Source organism: Arachis stenosperma, chromosome 7 (genome assembly GCF_014773155.1).
Source record: "Arachis stenosperma cultivar V10309 chromosome 7, arast.V10309.gnm1.PFL2, whole genome shotgun sequence".
NCBI lineage: Eukaryota > Viridiplantae > Streptophyta > Magnoliopsida > Fabales > Fabaceae > Arachis > Arachis stenosperma.
Window position 1 is genome coordinate 88,606,992 of NC_080383.1, and position 7,588 is coordinate 88,614,579.

Genomic DNA, 7,588 nt, shown 5'->3' on the forward strand with positions numbered 1-7,588 from the left:
TTAAAAGAAAGAGAAAAGTTTGGGAATAAGAGTATATATATATAATCAAACCAAAAGAATAAAAGAAGAGAGAAGATGAGGAAAAAAAAAGTAATTTTTGTGTTTTATGGTCAGCATTTAATTATAAAAAAATGAGTAATTTTTTATTATTGAATGTAATTTTATACTATTAAAAATATTATTGTTGGCAAATTGATAGTTACAAAACATAAAAATATTGGTTTTCTAACACTCCTTAGTAATACGTTTAGAAAAAGGGAAGAAAAAAATTAAAAAAAAATAAAAGAGGGTTAAAAAAACTATAAAAAAAAAGAGAGAAAGAAAATAAAAAAAAAAAAAAGACGAAAAGAAAAATAGCACAATAATTTAGGAAAACTGATTGGATTTAATTACAAACATTATTTCGTAATATAACCAAAAAATATAACGACAATAAAAATAATAAAATATATACTATTATCTAATCATTCAATCATATGATTCATATAATATGTTCTATTTTATGGAGGGACAGATTTAAAAATCTAACTATGAAGGACCGAAAATTAAAATTTTGTATAATCAAATATAATATAATATATTTGATAATAGATATAATTATAATTAATTTTTTAATTTAAAATTAATAAATACTTATCAAATAAAAAAATTATCTCAATCTTTATATTTTTTATAATTTTTTATGATTTTACATCTAATAATAAAATATAAAATTATCTATTTTTAAATATTTTATTGATTAATTAATTTATAAGTATTTATGTACTGCGAATTAAATTTTTATGTTTTATATCATTATAGAATATGACATAAAATAATATAAATTAATTTTACTAATAATTTTGTTGAATTTAAAATATATTAAAATATTTTTATATAATAATAGAGATAAAAAGTAATAGAAAAATAATAAAAAAACAACTAAATTACCAACTAAAAAAAATAATATTATAAATAATATTAAAGTATTTTTTATATAATTATAGAAGTTAAAATTAATTTAAAAAATAAATATAAAAAGAACTTTAAATTAAATAAAAAAATATAAATAATATAAATATATGTAAAAAATTTTAAACTCTAATACATAAAAATAATTAACTCTTTTTATTATTACTACCCTATTAAATTTTACTCTATATAATACATCTATTATAATAATATATGAATTTAAAATTTGTTAGGATCAAGACCACCACTTATCCCCTTTAAATCCGTCCCTGTTTCGTGCCATTCCAGAATTTGCTGCATAAACATGTGCTCACGTGTGATACTAATTTGTTAATTAAGATAAGGATCGGATTTTTTTGTGAGGTTTATATTTAAAAAAATTTAAACATTATTTATATATCCCAAGGTTCTGAAAACTGGACCGGACCGACCGGTCTGACCGGTTTAACCGTGAATCGGTGACTTAAACGGTTTGGTTTAACATAAAAAATCGCTAAAATCAAAACCGTTCTTAAACCGCTGAACCGGCCGAGAACCGGTCGGTCGGACCGAACCGGGACCCGGCCGGTTTTGAAAAACGGCGTCGTTTTCCGTTCTATTATAAAATGAAATGGCCAGGTCTCCATGCCCTCAACCCCTCGAGCCATTCCCATTCTTCAATCTTTCTCCCCAAAACACAACCCTAGATTACATGTCCCCCACCGCCACAGGGCTCAGCGCCGCCGTTCGTTGCTCTCAAGCACCACCGTGTTTTCGTCCGATCGTCCGCACTTCTCCCACATTCGGAAATTGGTGTATCTTCCTCGAGCTCGCTATCATTCGCTGCCTCGCTGGTCTTCGTCTGCTCAAACCCTAGCCTCGATCACTCTCCTCTTCAAGCTGTGTCACCTCTGCCGTCAAATCTGGTCCAACCGTCGTCCCTACTGTTTCAGCGTCGTCGCAGCTCGTCTCTGCCGTCGCGTCGCATATGCTCCACTCTCCTCTGCCGTCGCGTCGTGCTGCGAAGGAGAAAGAAGGGGTGGAGGTCGCGGGAGGAGGCACGCGAAGGGTGAAGCCTTTGCTGCTTCCGCCGTTTTGAGCTCGAAGACTGCCGCCAGTGCTGCTACCTCTGTTGCTGAATTGGTAATCAATAAATTTGCAGATTTCCTTCTCCTGTATTTCTGCATGTTGCTGAATCGGTAATCAATAAATTTGCCTTTTGCTGTAAATCGGGACTTTACTAGGATTTGTTAAATTTGTTGCTTGTTGCTGATTTGTTGCTTCCCAGTCACATCATCAGAATAGAAGCTGGTGAATAAGTTTTAAACTGTGAAATCATGTGTGTTGCTTGAATTTTAGGAGAAAAGCAATGTAATGTATTCCATTTATGATTTCATAAGACCAAGGTTAAATTAACAATTCAGGTGGAGTTGAGTTTTGTTTATGAGTAATTAAATGCAAGAAACAAGAATAGATTGCTAATTAAATTTGGAATTTGATTAGTGACTTGTTAAGGTGCTGTTGTTGTTAACTTGTTATGCTGCTGTTTTGTTATGGCACTGTTGTTGTTATGCAGTTATGCTGCTGTTTTGTAATGGTTGTTGCTAAATGCTACTCTGTTTTCATTGTGTATAGTTGCTGGTTGTGTTGGTTTTTGCTAGCTTTGTTTGTAATTGCTGGGTGAAGGTTTAGTGTTTTGTAATTGCTGGTTTTGTTTTCTAATTGCTGGTTTTACTGATGGCTCCTAATTTTTTTGTTCAAATTTGCTAATGGCTTTGATTTGTAGTTGCTGGTTGTGCTGGTGTGCTGTTAAGTTCTTATAGGGTTTACTTATATACCCCTAACAAATGGGACAATGGTAAATTAATTATGAAAACAAGGATGTATTCTCATCAATTAGAAAAGTTCTTCTTGGTCAAACTTTGCCTCCCTATGTATCTTTTGGATGGTAAACATGTGTCATCTTCAATGCTTTTTAATTCTTCATAACCTATTCTAAATCTCTGTTTCTTTTCAAGGTGTTCTCCAACTGAAAGAAGGAAGGTTTCCCGGAGAATAGAGTTGAAAAATCTGATTACCAAAAGATGGCTAATTCTAGACTTACAGATGGTGTGCCAGAATTGTGGCCATAGGTCATCTACATTTGTTAAAGTTAGAATACAGAGCACAAATGATGGAACTGGACCTGTCTCTGCCTTGTAAAGTAGAGGTTGGGGTATAGATATCATAGGAATATTATGTTACAATGTCTTTAGTTGTTTAAAAATTAGAATGTGAACTCTATACTGAAATGACCAAGTAATGCTTTTCTCTGCCTTGTAAGTAGAGGTTGGTGTATAGATATCATAGGAATATTGTTACAATGTCTTTAGTTGTTTAAAAATTAGAATGTGAACTCTATACTGAAATGACCAAGTAATGCTTTTTTACTATTTAGTCTTTAGTTGTTTAATATTTAGATATGCTTTTATTACTATTTAACTTTGAGTTTAGATTTTGATAAGATTATATGTATTGATGATTTATGTAGTATTTTAAATTTCGAAGATACTTTAAGATTTATATTAGACTATAATTATATTTTAGAATGTGTATTTATAATTTATTTATTATTTCTATTCTAAAACGGTTTTTCCGGTTGAATCACTGGTTGGACTAGTTAGACCAATAAACCAGTAAATCAGTAACTAGAACGGTTTGATGACCGATCCGGTTTTCTGAACCTTGATATATCCAGCTACGAAAAAGTTTTCAACATGAAAAAACCTAAACTCACAAGTTTATAAAATATAATCCAAGTCTTCTTTTCATATGTAACACAGTAACAGCAAATTTCTATGGCCAAAAGAAATGATCCATTGGGATTTGGGGGGTATGGGGAGTGGGGACTATATATTAAATTCATAATTTTTCACGGTTGAGGTTTTTTCTTTGTCAATGTTTGTGTTGTGTGGAGTTAATATGATCCTTTGTTTTGTTGCCTTACTAAGTGGGGCGGCCGACGTGTCAGTGTCAAATATTAATTATGTTGATTAATTATATATTGCGATAGTTTTCTTCTGCACTACCATTTCTTTTGACGTGGCAATACCATCATAATAATTTGCTATTTTATTAGTATTACTATTAAAGATGATGCTCTTACAAAGATGAGTAAAATTTCCTTTTATAAAAACATTTATGTGCCGTATTATTATTCGACGTATTAATGAATCGGTTATTTTTAAATTTCTTAACAAATTTAAATAAAATTGATTTTTTTATAACAATAACAATTAATTTAATTGTTATCAGATCCGGTCGAACCGATCAATTTACATAATCCATTTCTATTGTATTATGTTTTTTTTCTTACAACAAAAATCAGGAATATATTTATTTTTTTATCAAAAAAGTTAAACATAATTCGGTTTAATTATGTAAAACAATCAGATCTAATAATTATAGTACGGATAATTAGATTTATTATTGTTGCTATAATAAACTAATTTTATTCTAATTTATTAAAAGATGAATTATTAATAGATTTAATAAAAATATCCAATAATATCATGACACATATAAATATTAAAAAAATATATTTTTAATATTTTTATCAAAATAGTCTCCTATTATTAATCATAATTAATGTCTATATAACAACAACAACAAAGCCTTGTCCCACTAAGTGGGGTCGGCTACATGAATCAAACGACGTCATTGTGCTCTGTCATGTATCATGTCTACAGAGAGACCGTTTACATGTAGATCTCGTTTGACCACCTCACGGATGGTCTTCTTAGGTCTTCCTCTGCCTTTCGCTCTTTGTCCATCTTCCATCTCATCCACCCTCCTGACTGGATGTTCTATCGGTCTTCTTCCCACATGTCCAAACCACCTGAGACGCGATTCAACCATCTTTTCCACAATGGGTGCTACTCCAACTCTCTCCCTTATATCTTCATTCCTTATTTTATCCAATCGCGTATGACCACTCATCTATCTCAACATTTTCATCTCTGCCACACTCAGCTTATGTTCGTGCTCCCCTTTAGCCGCCCAACACTCCGTACCATACAGCATAGCCGGTCTTATAGCGGTGCGATAGAATTTACCTTTAAGTTTTAAAGGCACTTTTTTGTCGCATATAAAACCAGATGCACTCCGCCATTTTGACCAACCTGCTTGGATCCTATGATTTACATCCTGTTCAATCTCTCCATTATCCTGTATGATGCACCCAAGATACTTAAAACTTTTAACTTTTCGTAGGATGTTTTCTCCAATCTTCACCTCTATATTGGGGTTTTCCCTTCTCAGACTGAATTTACATTCCATATATTCCGTCTTGTTACGGCTTATGCGCAGACCATACACTTCTAGAGCTTCTCTCCATAACTCCAACTCTTATTTAGGTCTTCCCTTGACTCTCCCATAAGGACGATATCATCGGCAAAAAGCATGCACCATGGCACAGGCTCTTGGATGTGCTCTGTGAGTACTTCCAAGACTAATGTGAAAAGGTATGGACTTAAGGATGATCCCTGGTGTAATCCTATACCAATAGGGAATTCCTCTGTCACACCACCTTGAGTCTTCACACTAGTTGTGGCCCATCATACATGTCTTTGATTGCCCGAATATATGCGATCCTTACTCCTCTTTTCTAAAACCTTCCATAAGACCTCCCTTGGTACCCTATCATACGCTTTTTCCAAATCAAAAAACACCATGTGCAGATCCCTTTTATTACTACGATACCTCTCCATCATCCTTCTTAATAGGTATATCGCTTCAGTGGTAGATCTGCCTGGCATAAATCCAAATTGGTTCTGTTACTTGTGTCTCTTTTCTCAACCTCCGTTCTATCACCCTTTCCCATAACTTCATATGACTCATAAGCTTAATCCCTCTATAGTTTCCGCAACTTTGTATATCCCCCTTATTCTTGTAGATAGGTACCAAGGTGCTTTTTCTCACATCAGGCATCTTTGACCTTAAAATCTCATTAAAAAGCTTGGTTAACCAGTTGATGCCTTTTCCTCCAAGACCCTTCCAAACCTCAATCGGGATATTATCAGGTCCTACTGCCCTGCCATTTTTCATCTGCTTTAGAGCCTTTTACCTCGAAGTCTCGAATCCTTCGATAGTAGTCAAAGTTTTGATCTTCTTCCCTTGTGCATAATCGACCAAGGCTCGGAAGAGTCTTCTGTCCCTCATTAAATAACTCGTAGAAGTAGCTCTTCCACCTTTCATTAATCTTTCCTCTTGAGCCAACCTCTCCATCCTTATCCTTTATGCACTTAACCTGATCCAAATCTCTCGTTCTTCTTTCCCGACTCTTTGCGATTCTATATATACATTTTTCTCCTTCTTTCGTGCCCAAAGACTGGTAGAGACCCTCATATGCTCTTGTCCTTGCTTTACTTACAGCCACTTTTGTCTCTTTCTTAGCCGCCTTATATTTTTCCCAGTTATCTGCATTGCGGCATAAAGACCACTCTTTAAAGCATTCCCTTTTTATCTTTATCTTTTCTTGTATACTCGCATTCCACCACCAGGACTCCTTGTCTCTTGGTCCTATTCCTTTAGATTCACCAAAACTTTCTTTTGCTGTTCTTCTAATAACTTCTGCCATCTCCCTCCACATCTCTTTCGCGCTTCCATTCCCATCCCACTTTGCCTCTTCTCCTACCCGTCTTAGGAAGCTTCTTTGTTCCTCACCTTTCATCCGCCACCACCTCGTCCTTGGGTTCTTCGTATGATGTCTTTTCCTCAACTTTTGCTCAACGCGAAAATCCATGACGAGCACCCTATGTTGTGTTGTCAAACTCTCTCCCGGGATAATTTTACAGTTAATACAAAATTTTCGGTCGACTCTCCTCAACAAGAAGAAGTTGATTTGAGAGCTTGTCATGCCACTCTTATAGGTTATAAGATGTTCGTCTCTCTTTTTAAAACATGTATTTGCGATGAGAAGATCAAAAGTTGAGGAAAAGTCCAAAATAGTTTTACCTTCGGCATTGATCACCCCGAAACCATGGCCTCCGTGAATACTCCCATATCCAGTCACTTCTCTCCCAACATGGCCATTTAAATCTCCTCCTAAGAAAATCTTATCTCCCAAAGGTATGCCTTGAACCAAACTCTCTAGATCCTCCCAAAACCTTATCTTGTGTTGTTCGTCTGAACCCACTGCGGTGCATAGGCGCTAATCACATGGAAAGCACCTCCCTCCACCACTAGTTTGATAGAGATGATCCGATCTCCCACCCTCTTGACATCCACTACGTCCTTCTTCCACTGCTTATCCAATTATTCCAACCCCATTCCTATTCTTCACCTTTCCTGTATACCAAAGTTTGAAACCAGAAGTATCCAACTCCCTAGCCTTTGCACCAACCCATTTCGTTTCTTGTAGGCACATAATGTTAATCTTCCTCCTTGTCATGGTGTCCACCACTTCCATGGACTTTCCTGTTAGAGTGCCTATGTTCCATGTCCCAAATCTCAACCTTCTGTCGCTTCGACTTTTATCTTTTCTTTTGTGAACTAGCTTATTTACCCTCGTCCGTTCACGAAAACGCGAGAACCCTTGCTCATTTAACACTACATCCGGGCACCGATGCAGCGGCTCTTGCTTCGACACCGTACTCGAGCCATACGGCGCGTTGCTTCC